The sequence below is a fragment of the Frieseomelitta varia genome, unplaced genomic scaffold, assembly GCF_011392965.1.
Source record: "Frieseomelitta varia isolate USP_RPSP 00005682 unplaced genomic scaffold, Fvar_1.2 scaffold_541, whole genome shotgun sequence".
Classification (NCBI taxonomy): Eukaryota; Metazoa; Arthropoda; class Insecta; order Hymenoptera; family Apidae; genus Frieseomelitta; species Frieseomelitta varia.
Window position 1 is genome coordinate 476926 of NW_025110303.1, and position 14792 is coordinate 491717.

A 14792-nucleotide genomic window follows, 5' to 3' on the forward strand; every position below is an offset into this window, starting at 1 on the left:
AACCGATCGTCTCCTCCACTCGTCAACCCTCTCTCGTTTCCCTCTCCTGTCACCGTTCCTCCTTCGTCTCGTTCCGTCCGTGTTCTCCACTCGCTCGCTCTTTCCAGACACCGACTAGCAGCGTATCCCTCTGCCTATGGTCTCTCATCTCAGCCGTGCAGTCACGTCTTCGGGAGAGCAGAACGAAGAAAGACGGAGAGAATCTCAGCTGAGACGTGGAAAGAGAGGCGGCGAAAGTTTAAAGGACGGAAAGAAAGAGAAAAGAAGACAGAGGGATAGACAGTGGATAGCGGGAGGGAGGGGCAAGGGGAGGGGGGGAAGAAAGAGGGGAAAGAAGCGGAGCGAGGAAGAAGCGTGTAAGGAAGGTGCGGAGGTGAAAGAAGGAGAGACGGTACCGCCGGTGGGTCGTTATTTTTGTGCCTGCTTCGTCTTTAATTTCTCCCCTCCTTTTGCGCCACGGCGCGGACGCCGCGACGCCGAGCAGAGGAGCCGTGGCTGGTTGGTGTGCGGTTGTCTTAGTTCGTATGCATATCTCAGTGCCTCACATATTGATTCAGGGCGTCATTACGCGTCTTAGCTCGGCCCACTCCCACCATCGCCTAAACCACCCTTCCCCCCCTTCCTCCTCCACCTCATCCTCCTCTTCATCCTCATCCACCTACTCCAGCAACCTCCACCTTCGCCTCTGCCTCCTTCTTCACCTCCAGTCCTCCTGTGGCTCTCCTTCGCCGACACAACCACCCACCCACCTACCCTTGCCCGAACCTTTACTCTCCACGACTCGAAGAATCTTCTTGCAGACCGCTTCTTCCCCCACCCTCGCTATTCTCTCTCTCTCTCATCCCTCATTTGTGTGTTCATCTGTGTATTTTTTAATTTCCACCTTTGTTGCGTATATGCATGTAGTTGACGTTTCACTTGTGTGTTTCACGTGCCTCTGTGAAAGGCGAGCGCGTGTATGCACACATGTCCGAGCACATATACGATGTTATTAAGTTATATACGATCGACATCCGATTTTTGATTTCCAACGAAATTGCAACTGCGATTTCATTTGCGATCTGAGGATGACGCAAAACGAAATGGTTTTGACAGTTGTGTGGTATGGCGCTTCAAAGTTTCTCGCAAGAAAATGAGAGAACGCAGAGAAATTGTTGAGCGATTTTAATACGAGAATGATAGACGAGAAAATGGAACAGGCCGTTGATAAGAATCGGAAGCTTCGAAATTAAAGAACGCGAGAAGAACTTGCAGTTTATTGGTACAGATCGGAGCTTCTGTTCTATTTCGAGATCTTTGTAATTGTGGCGACCGTCGCCGCTATGATTGAGGAATGAAAATCTTAAAGCGCGTGTACGGACTTTGCCGAAGTAGTTCGAACCTATAGTTAATCAGACCAGCGACTGAGGTTTAGCTCCGAATCTCCTGCTTACAATTAGCTACGTTATAGCAATATATGATTTTTTCATAATAGACAATTAAATAGATATTTAAATAGAAGGCATTTTTAAATATAGTAAATGTTTAACATTTCAAATATATTTATGTAAATTAGTAAATGTTGAAATAACTGTTCCGTATGATTGAGTACTTTGTTGTGTAAACTTTATACATTGGTACAAGTGCATGTTTTGTTGTACCGGATGATGATCTTTTTAAAATGATCAAATTAATTTTTCAAATAGATTAAACTGAAGATTTTTTGAGTAATTAGTTAATTGTTAACAATTAGTTAATGAAAGATAATTAATTTACAATAACTGTTAATTACTACGTTTGTTTTTACTTACAATTAGGAGAAAATATTCTCCTTGTTTCTTTCTCTTAATCTCTTCATTATCTCATAGTAACATTGATTAAAGAATTTAAAATTTTATATAAAACTTTTATTAATTTATTAATGTAGTTATTTCTATCTTATTAATTTTATATAAAATTTTATATCTTCTATATTAATTTTTACATTATATTTACATAATAAAAGTTATTTACGAATGGAATGTATTACGACATAAATAAATCATTTCTGTTACCGATGTCTATGGAGCCATCTACTGGAAATACAGTTAACAAAAAAGTACTGAAGACATAAGTTGAGAAACATTTAAGTTTACATATTATCTTCCTATTATATTGTTTTTAACGATAAAGAAAAATCTATGTTTAATTTTACACATTCGGTCTCTATTTCATAGTACAGTTTACATTGTATAATTTACTTATAATGAAAATAAAACGTTACATGTAAAAATAAAGTTGTAATAACAAAGAAATTGGAAATTAAATCATTTATTTAGCCAATAATTATAAATAAGTTAAATATTTTAAACAATATAGTACTTTAAACGATATGCAATTTGTAAATTATCGACTGATGGTAACAAAACTTTTCACAGATTACATCTCATAGTTTGAAATAAAGTCCCCGGTAAGCGTGCAGACTCGAGAATTACTAAACGAATGTTTACACTATTTTCATCATTCTATAAAGCATTTTTTGAAAAAAATTTGGATTTATAAAACATAAATCTCTATACAGTATAAAAAGAATCTATGACAAAAGATATATTCACACACCTCGTCTGTGCTATGACAAAAGGGAGCTGAACTCAGCAGAAGAAAAATTTCGAGATCATTCTTAGCTTGCGTAGTCCGAAGCATTAAATATATACGTATTAGAACAATCTATGGAAAAATTGTCAGGCATAAAGAATTCTATAAAAATGTTTGCAATAGCATGCATTTAAGGCAAAAGATAACTCTCAAGCATATTTATACTACAATTTGCAATGTCAGAAAGTCAATCTTAAACTTATGAACTTATAAACTATTTTTTAAAATTAATCTCTTAATTAATCTCAGAATTGTTTATTATTGTTTAGTCTTACGTAGATTAAATATTTTTTTATAATTTGTACGTTTTTAGAAAATATTATTAACTCAATGGAAGCGAACTCATTTGCGAAATATTGCATTAGAAGAAAGACTCGAGCCGTACATAAACAGAATATCAAAGACATTTTATGAAAGTTTTGTTAAAAAAGCCTATTGCTGTCAATTTAAAATTTATCAGGATGGATCATCAGAATTAATATGTCTGTAATACAAAGGAATTTAATTAATAACTGGGCTACATAATTATTTAATATTTTAATACTTACTTTATTGTTAAAATATTAATTTAAATTCTGTGTTTATAGATATATTTTACTTATATTTACGTATTTAAGAAACAGGCAGCCAATAAAAGTATATATACATATTATTTTCTATTTTAATATATTCCGCAAAGAATATTAATAAATCAATGTTATATAATGTTTTTAATATTTATTAAGAAATATTCATATATGTAATTTAATATAAGAAACATTTCATATATATTGAAAATAAAAAGTTTCGACCTTGTATTTTATATTTCGTACGTTAATATATCCACTAATGCGCTAGAAGATGAAGTTACTAGTATCTCAAAAATTATTAATACATTAGAAGATGGACTTACTAGTGTTTGAAAAATTATATAATTCCATTTAAGAAAAAGAAATTGAAATTCATATTTCTTCTATGCGTCCACTTATTAAAAAATTATTAGCAACTGTGTGCTCCTCGACATCAAGTAAGTTCGACATCTGACGCATTTTTTTTATCATTAATAACAATCAGGATATGTAAGTCGTTTGTTTTAGATGACTGTGTTCTAGATGTTTATATTGGCATGTAGTTCAATGTATTTATTTATATTTTATTCTCTTCCCGAAAACAAGATACAAGAAATTGCATTTATGCTTTTATATTTTCAAAAAAGAAGATACGGTTGAATCGTTCAAAAATGATTCAAAAATTTTCATGGTAAAAATATTGATCTCATCAATGACAAACATTTTGGAATTGTACGTCTTTTATTTAAATTAGTCTTAATTAAATAAATCTCTTATATTAATTTTTTTCAAGCTGTTGGTAACATCGAAGATATTTTACATCAAAATGTTGCAACTAGTAAATGTGTTCATCGGATTTGAAAATTCGTTATTGTCATATATGTTAAGTTTGTTACATACAAATATGTTAATATAAATCATTTAAAGTATAACTAATTTCGCACGATAATTTAATATTTTTTAACGATATTTTGTACATATTTATGTTATAGAACAATCCCAGTACGATACAGGAAATTTTATTATATAAGTTGAAAACAGTGAAAAATCAAACAAAACAGAACTGCGTTAAAAATACTTTATATAAAACATGTTTTATAAAATTTTATGATTTGTAAATATAAAATATTATCAATCTTATTTCTATATTAATAATATTGTACATTAAAATATAAATATTTTCTTACAAAAATGCCAATGTTTCATTACATTATTTATAAATATATATATTAATGAAGTATGAAAGAATAATTGTTGATTAAAAAAAATTTATCATAAGAATAATTCAAATTCATTATCCGAAAATAGAACGTTCACAAAATTGAGGTTACATTATAATTGTACTAATGAATATGTAGAATACCATTTTATGCCATTTAGATTTCATTCAAATGTTTATTCATTATATTCATTTATACTGTACTGTGATATTAATATATTTCAAGGATTTCTTCAAACGCTTACTCTTTCATTCAGTCTGCTTGAATAATGAGTTCTTTTTTCAAATTGTCAAATAAACATGATTGAACAATTTTTTATGAAATTTTAGAAATTATTTTTATATGCACACTATCGTATATAAGTATTTGGATACTTGTAAATTATTGCAGTATAAAATTTTCAATTTACAAGTTAAATGAATCTTTTTAATTTAATCTAAACAGTTAATAAATGTTAATTAATGTTAATCTAATAATTAATTTAATCTAAACATATATAGTTAATATTGATAGAGAGAACAGCTAATATGTAATATTAATAATTTTGTATCTTACATTTTAGTAATTATAGATTTATTTTGCAATTGTAGAAAATATATAAATATAAAAAGTACCTATTAGCTAAATATTCTGCTCGGATAATAGTTATTCAGATAATAGAATATACGAATAATAGGAGTTTGGATATAGAAAGTTCTACTGTACAATTGAACCATTTACAGGTCAGAGTGATTCATTTTTTTAATTTTTCGAAATTTTAAATTGAATTTTTTTAAAATTTCCTAAATAAACTTAACACCAGACTATTAACTATAGAATAATAAATAATTTATTTTAAAAATCAATGTAATTGACCAAATATAATTCCAATATACGATTTTATGCATTTTGTACGTCATTAGTTAAAAACTATGCCTATAATAATATATTGTATAATATTTATTAAAGTTTCAATTTTAAAAGGAATTTTAGAAAAATATATATACATATATTATCTTATCAATTTTTCCACCATATTTATAAAATTAATTGATTTCACAAATGAATGATTCAATTACTAATATTTCATAAACACTAGACTCAGAGAAATAGAAGAAAATGATTCTGTGAATAAAAGAATTGCACATGTGCAATGTAAATTATAATACCTCGATAAAAAATAAATAATCAATATTCATATTTATACATATATAATTTCATATATAATACATATTCTTTTCCTGTTTGCATATGTTTCACGCTTATACGCTTAAATGATATATTTTTTACATATTTTGCGTAAATATTCGTACTGTAGCTATGACCAACTGAAATATATTTCACTTATCAATAACTATTATAAACGGCAAGAGAATAATGATTATCGGCAATGACAAATATTTTCAGTCATTTATAATTACCATTTGTATCAAAAATGTTGAATTTTTTTCATCACGTTGTTTTTTGAAAATTTTCTTTATATTTTGAGATACTGTTCAACCTAACAACTTTCAATATTTTAACTTTTTTCTTAAAATTTTTTGGAATAACTATAATTTTTGGTCGATGGCTGTTATAAAGTATCGCCAGATTCTCGAGATGCTCGAAATCGAGACTGATTCGCGTAAGAATCGTCGTGTGAATACCATCCATTTGATTACGTGCGCGTATATTCGATATTTATCATATGTGTATCGCTACAAGTATCTGAAAGGGGCCAAAGTTAATTCGTCTTTTATTTATATTATATATCAACGAAAATTAGGCAAGTTTGGATAAAGCTGTATATGCGTGTTTGTAAAAAATATGTCTTTTATAACTCGATTAACAATGAATATTCGGTTAGTATTTCAATTCCAGCTTCCATAATGTTCGTACGCACTACACTGGTTTATTAAGATACACAAAACCGAATAAATTAATAACTTGTGACGATTTAATTACAAAGTAGTATGTACTGCTTACTGCGCACCAACTATTTCTTCGATTTGAACGCAATACAAGTCTCAGATTCAGAAAATATTTAGGGAACGATCTGTACTGATTAGAGATAAAATTTCTTTCAAGTAAGCGAATTGTATCTTTTTTCTGGTATCGAACGAGTTCTCTATTGTATGTGATTTGCACTTTACCGGAGTCAGACGATTCTTCCTCTCCCGAAAACCGATGGAAAATTGAGAAAGACTTTCTCGTTTTGGAAAAGACTTCTCTTTTCATTGACTTTCCTTCGGTTTTTGGGGCAAATCGTTAACATCATTTGTCAACTTCACGCGGAACGCGCTTCGTTTAAATATTTTTTCATCTGACTATGTCACGCTATCATCACCTGATTCTCCAGTTCCAATGAGCGAGGACGTGCCATAAATCTGGCCACCACTAGAAGTACTCATATACTGTTTTATGATATACGAAAATTGCAAATGAATGATCTCTTTCGGAATATGCAGTTGTGAATTTATGAATTTTTATAGAAGTTATTTGTTTGGGTTTGAAGAGGGCGATAGTTGTGCCAGTAGCACATACACACTTGCGAGTGTGTCGCAGATGCACATGTGTATATTGGTAGGATTCAATAAGTTAGTAATTTTTTTGCGAATATCTCAGAAACTAAGCGACTATAACTATATATATACATACAAACACACACATACATGCACACACGCACGCACGGTATACTATACCAATGAATACAGATGAATAAATACATATATAGAAAAAACTTATTCAAAATATTAATTTCTGCAACATATTCAAAAATTGTTCAAATAGATGAGGAACGAGGCAGTTTCATCGACAATTGAACAACGAGTAAAATTTCATTTGTTATCTGATATACAACTTTGCTACATGACGCTACATTTAACATTTGACAAATCTGAATATCAAACGGGTCGAAGATCGGAAGTCCACTGTATTACTTAACTATTCATTTTTGCATTACATTATGAAGTCCAGTCTTCTCATTTACATTGAAGTTTGATGTAGACTAAAATCTTCAAGGCATTCAGAAACACTCTTTCATTTTTCAGGCATTGTCGATTCACCGATCAAAAATTATTATTTGTTATTTCATTAAAAAAAAATTGAACTTTTGTTTCATGAATAACATTACAAAAATTGGAGTATATCATACTAATTATGAAAAACATTACAGCCTTTTCTCGTTTCACATTTTTCAAAAATCAGCATTTATAAGAAAAATCCATATTCTGTATAGTCGTCTTTACAAATTTTGCTGTAGTCTTACAAAAAACATTTTTCATAAATTATCATTTCATGAATCGTAGCAATCAAGTCGGGCAATTATGGCTGGCCCGAGTGTCTTGTCCATTGTTGAAATTTCAATACTAAATGGTATTGAAGCACAGATTCATGATATTATTAAAATAATAATTATTATAATATAATAATATCATTAATTCATTATTTGGTTATCAAATGAAATAATTTGGTATTTTATTTTCTATTTTTTGTATTTGAACAAAAATTTATTCGAATAATTTCTGAAATACTTTCTAATTCTTGTCAACTGCGCCACAGATTTCAAATAACCTTGTTAGACTATTTGTCACTTTTATTTCATAATCGAATGAACTCAAATAAAATAAATTATTTGGAAATGATTTACTTCACTTTACTCTCATACTAAATAAATACTTTCCCTATTTCATTTCCAAACTACCATGATAAATTAGCTGAAATGATTCATTATTTCAGTTTGTTTTTTTTTTTTTTTTTGTATTTCATTTCGAATAAAAAATGCTTAAATCTGATTTGTGTCAATGTATCCGAAAATTATAAAAATCGGTGAAGTTATGTACAATAACCTTGCATATATTGTTTCAACACTGATTGAATGGGAACAGAAGTATATTTCAGATATTTACGATGTTCGTGTCGTATATTACGCTAATATTTCACTTTCGAGAAACTACATACTTACTCAACTGCGACACGATCACGTAAAATAGTTCAATGGACTTGTATCATTCTGCTGAAAGTGTTCTTAAATCAGTTGTATTCCGATTATTATTGTTATTTGAGTTGGTCATATTTTATAATAGAAAGAATTACTGTTCAAAATTTTAAATAGTACTTCGTAAATGAAAACATATTAATGCGACACTTTTCCTTATAACTACAATTTTATATAGGAGAATAATTTTTCTAAATCAGTAACTTTATCGCTCTGAACAAAACAAAAAATCCAAACTTTGCATATTATAATGATTAACGGGAGAATATCTGTTCAGAATATTAATAAAAGAATCAAAGATATTAAAAACAGTTCGAGAAACAAATTCTTAAAAGTTTATTTATGTACTGGTTAATTACTCTGAACGCAATAAACAACTTTTTCATTATGATTAGAATTCGATTCAATATATTAGCTATTTTATTACTTCCGAACACAAAACGTATAGCGTATTTTATTATTTAGTATTTTAATAAAATATTCAACATCCTAAATATGTACAGTTGAGAGGAATAAAATTAACTGAAAATTAAAGGAAGAAATATTTTTAATAGATTTAAATAATTTTTAAAATAGAGAGATAATAAAATGATATGAAATTAAGATATTTATCCAGTAACAAAGAATGAGAGAAAAATTCAATATTCTGTTTGAATAAAAAATTATTCAAATTTCGACTAGAATTTTATGATTGATTAAGTACTTGATTCTCTTTTAGAATACTAAATCGTACAAACGTATTAACCAAGTCGTGTATTTTGAGAAAAATTCTTAAATATTTGAATTTAAAGAATGAGAAATTTATTCCATTGAAATAAGAAAATTATCCCCTTAAAATATGAAATTTGTAAAATATGAAATTTTTTTGCAACCACTATAACTACATAAGAATTAAAATTATCTTAAAATTTCTAATTTTATGTTTTATACATTTAGATTTTAATACAGTTGATTTTCGCAAAAGGACGTATAAAATAAAAAGAATACATAAAATAAAATAAAAAAAAAAAATACAAAGAATAATATTTAAAAAAAAGAAAAGTTTAATTTATTGGTTTGAATAGTTTCCAATTATTACTTTTTTTATTTAAGACAAAAGTATATAAGATATGAAAATATTATTCAATAAATTGAAACGTAAGTTAAAAGAATCAAACAATTACCTAGATTTGTATAGTATTTTTATTTACGTTGAAGATTAAATGATATAAATAATAATTAAAAATAAGAAAACATTCATGTATTATTGATAAAGTCATAATTTTTATATCTTTTACATCTTTCTTTTTTATTCATTTTTAGTAGATTTGATATGCTTTATTATTTCATTTCTTATGAATTACTTTAGTAAAGCGAAATATAGAAATTGTCTATAAATACATACATTATACATATGTTTACTATATGAATTAATGTATTTTATTCCTTGAATATAAAAAGTTATAAATATATATTTAAGAATTAAAGCCCGTTACATGTTTGTTATCTTTCATATTGTATTAACAAATGTATTAATTTTCAAAATTTAATGTAATAAATTTAAAAAGAAATTTAAGACGCTTCTATGTTCTTCTGGATATGTTGTTTATACGTCCGAATTTATAACTATATTTTTAATATTACGTCATTTTTCTCATATTTCTAGAATCTATTATTAATTAGTATTATTATAATCCATTATATATTATTATTATTATTATTATTATTATTATTATTATTATTATTATGTAATATAATAATATATAATCTATTGTTATAACTTATTTAATATTAACTTATTTTTACAATTGAACATATAAATTCGTATTTTCATCAGATTTAAAAATTGTTTCCGTTCTACTACTTCATTCTCTCTACTTTTGCTCTTGTACTTTTACTTCTACCGAAAAAGGGTGTCTCATTAACTCGAATACATTAAAGTAAGTCACAAGAGTTTGCAACAGCACTGACTCCAAGGTTTACTTTCATACAAATTGTGTTGCTTCCTGTGATTAAAGTAACTGTAACGTGGTTTCCTTGTAACTCGTCTGTCATAGTTAACATTGTAAAAAACGGTCACTTTTCACTTTAGAGTGGAATTTAAAATGTAATCATAGTTTGTGTAAGAAATACCTCGTGAGATTGTGACACAAACTGTATAAATATCAATTTTATTCAATCACGCTCATATAATATTTTATTAACTGAACGAAGAAACTAATTGTAAAATTCCATAAAAAAAACTTAACTGTGTAAAAAAGAAACATGTACGTATTAACAAAAAATTGTGCTTTTAAATGAGATCTTTCGATAAGAGTATAAGATCATGAGAATTTATTTTTGTTTTAAAGCAATAAAATGATTTCGTTTTTATCTACGAATTGGATACCAACATTCAAAAGAGTTTAAAAATAAATAATTTTCTGTTGATAATGAGAATAAGTTATATAGACATGAGAAACTTCAACTAATATACAGGTGTTTCGTAACTTGTGGGATCCACTTCGGGAGCTGATTGTCCCCTTAAAAATAATGAAGAAAAATCGTATAAATATACATCCTATCTGTTTTCGTTTATGAGATATAATGAATTTTATAAACAGAGCAAACTTCCTGTCTGGTCTCTCTTTACATAGGCAATAGTTCGTAATTAAGAAATCGCACTGTTTACAAATAATACTTACTTGACATCTTTCATGTGACTATTTGAAGATTCAGCAAATTTCGCAATACTCTCTAAGTCAGTTCTTACTAATAATCGCAATACATGTCGTATAAGATCGTGTTTGAAGTGATAAGCGTTATTCTAATTTAGAAATGACAGATATGCATCTGATGTATGGGCTCGCTATGTGTAATACAAATAAAGCAAGACGTTTATACTCGGAATATTTTCCCAATCGGCGTATACCAAACAAGAAAACATTGCAAAGAATACACGAACGCATTTTAGCCGAGTGGCTAGGCAATTTTTAAATCAACACTTTGCAAATAAATGGATTGGTCCTGGAGGTCCTATTGCATGGCCTGCTCGTTCTCCAGATTTGAATCCATTAGATTTTCATTTGTGGGGACATTTAAAATCTATTGTATACGCAACATCGATTGAACATGTTGAAATACTAGAAAAAGATTAGAGCAAGGCTTTCGACAAATTCGAAAAACACCAGGAATGATAGAGAGAGTAACCAGATGAATGACAAGACGCGTGCAGGCTTGTCTTCAAATGAAAGGTGGTCATTTCGGGCATTTTTTGTAAAAATAATTAAAACAGAAAATTCATTAGTATTCACAAGTTACGAAACAGCCTGTATAACGATTTAGTATATTATAATTAATGAATGTATAAAATTAAATTGGAATTGGATAATTGTCCTCAATATTTCCAAAATTATACATTATAAGATAAATATTATAATAATGTATAATATATAATATTTAATTAATATTAACGTATAATAATATTGTGTATCATAAATAATAATTAATTTAATTTAATAGTTAAATATATATTTAAGATTTATTGGCTTTGCGGTATTTTTTATTCGGTTCAATACATTTCTATAGAGAATAACAAACTGAACTATTTAAAAAAACAAATTTGATTTTCAAATGTCTTCTATGCGTCCACGCTAAAAAATAATAATTACATCAATTAATGCCCTTCTCGAAATTCCATTTAATGTTTTATTTAAAACATTTTTGGATATAATTAATTGCTTAAAAAATATATCTTAGCAAAAATATATCTTATCAGCTTAGTTTTGCTCTTTACTCTTTATTTCAGTTTAGGTGACTCAGTCGGCTATATAGGTACACATACTCTACTGAACAAAATGATATATGCTATTTCTAATTTCTCGTAGACAAGTTGAATATGACAACACAGAGAGAAACACTTAAATACATATATCTTTTACAAAAAGAAAATTTATATGAAAATTAATAGAGGGTATAACCACCTTTGTTTCTTATCATCTTAACTATTCGATTCTATAATGATTTATAGAGGCTTCTGATTTTATCCTGAGGTAAATTTTCCTATTTTTCCTTAATTGATCAGTCATTCAATTAATTAATTGCTCAATACCTTTCATTTTTGTAGACAACAAGTTCTTCCAAACAGTTTTTAATTATGTTGAAGTCAGTTGACGATTAGGCATGCCATGATAAAACTAATATTTTTTCGTTTGAAAAAATATACATATGTCTCTGTGCAGGATTATCATGCTAGAATATATTTTCAGTAATGCATTGTGCATGTTTATTAATTTCTTCTGTAATTAAATTTAGATTTCCTCTTCAATTTTGCTTTGCCTTCTGTTTGATCCCACGCTAAATCATTACAATTCTAATTTGCTGCCATTTTCTTATAATTTTCTCTTTTCATGAGATATAGATAATAGTAAGTAAAATCATCAGGATCATCCAGATAAACTTCTTTTCTCTTCAGCAAATGAAATTCGTTTATATTTATTTTTTCGTTTATATTTATTACATTAAATTTTTATTTATAATTATTATTTCTTATGTCGCGTTGTTAATGACGGACTTTTCATGGTTTCCAATCATTCGATAAATTTACATTTCTGGGAAACATGACGGACACTTGTAACATTTCCTGCAAATTTTAATTTCATGAGCAATTTCGCATGCGACCAACGTTCAGTTTGAGGTGACTCGTATAATGGTCTATCTTTCTTATTAATATCTATCTTAGCATTGGACCTTCCGTAACCTTTTTTTTTTTTATAATTTGCATATTCTTGTAACAAATTGATAATCCTTGAAATTCTAATAATAACTGTTATCTTTTGCTGTTTTTAATCATTAATCGTTAAAATGTTTGTTTCATTTAATTCATCTCTATTGCCCATATCGATATTAAATTACATAAAATGCTATACTTGATCATAATTAACAGATAAATCGCAAATCACTAAATAATGTTCACAAAAAACTCAAGTAATTTATCATTTCAGCTTTGATATTTCTTCTGTATTTTTTCTGCATTCCGTAAAAGCAAGGACAACATATTATTAATGATATTTAGGTATCATTGCTTGTATTACATTCAGAAGATTCAAAATTATCTTCGAGAAATTGAAGATAGCACACATATGTTATTGCTTTATCGCGAACAGAATAACACAACTTAGAAAACGCGGGTTTCGAATTATCACTGCAAGAATATTGCAAAAACACAGTTTGTCTAATTATGAAAATTTTATTCGTTTATCTTTATACTTTGATCAATAAAGAATAATTCTTGATTTATGGACGTGCTGTACCTTGACTTTTGTCCTGACTACTAATAAAAAGAAGTATGTGCTTGTTGATAAAGTAAAAAAATGTATTTACTTTGAATCATACTACTACGAATTTATATTCAAAAATAACTGTGTCCTGCAAGATATACTTTTGTCAAATTTTAATGTCGCTTTTTTCAAAGTGAGATATGATTAATATCACAAGAGTATGTTCAAATCTTTTTTATCAATTTAAAAATACAATGATATTTTTTTCATGAACGAATGTTTCTGAATATTTCTTTTATTTTATCATTAATTTAGGTACGACTGGCGTGAATTAAATTATTACTTCGATTATATTATTTGAATGCAATTTGGAAAATATCTTTTTACAATTTTTTAATTTTATAATTATTCAAGGAATTTATTAGAATTTATAATTCAGGAAAAATAAAAAGATTTTTTTCTAAGAAGACATAGTATACCAACAAACAAAGATAATCATTTATTTAAAATCCTCGACTTCTTGGAAATACTTTCGCTAATTCGTATAGAATATGTACGATACTTGTCAACTGAATAAATCCTTTCTATCCACAAATCTATATTCCACAGTTTTTTCTATGATATATTTAATTGAACTATCTTTACGTTATACTTCGATATGCTATGTATAAAAAATATAAAACTATCAAATTGTAAAAACTTAAATTATAATTATTAATGTTATAAATAACAAGCAGTATAATTCATAAAATAAATGGAATATAGAACTAAATTTAATCATATTAAAGAAAAAAAATATATCTACATATAAAAATGTTACAATCGTTGTAACAGTCATTATAAATTATACACTAAATTATTACTCCGTACAATTATAAATGATTAACAAGATATATATATACATATATGATAATTAAATACCAATTTATAAATATCAAAAAGTATTAAAGTTAAAATATCATAGAAAATTAATATCTTTGATTTAATTTATCTCTTTTAAAAAATAAATTTGAAAAAAGTTACAGAAATTTCAGAGCCAGTTATCTTCGTAAGTAGAACAGTATATTTTAAAACATGTAATTTCAGTCAATTCATTCACCTGAAGTCGATCAAGGACATGGATTGAGAAAAAGTAACAAAAAAGGAAATACACACTTACAAGTTTTAAATGCTATAGGATTTCATTACACTCGAGGTAACCTACATTCAACATGTAAAC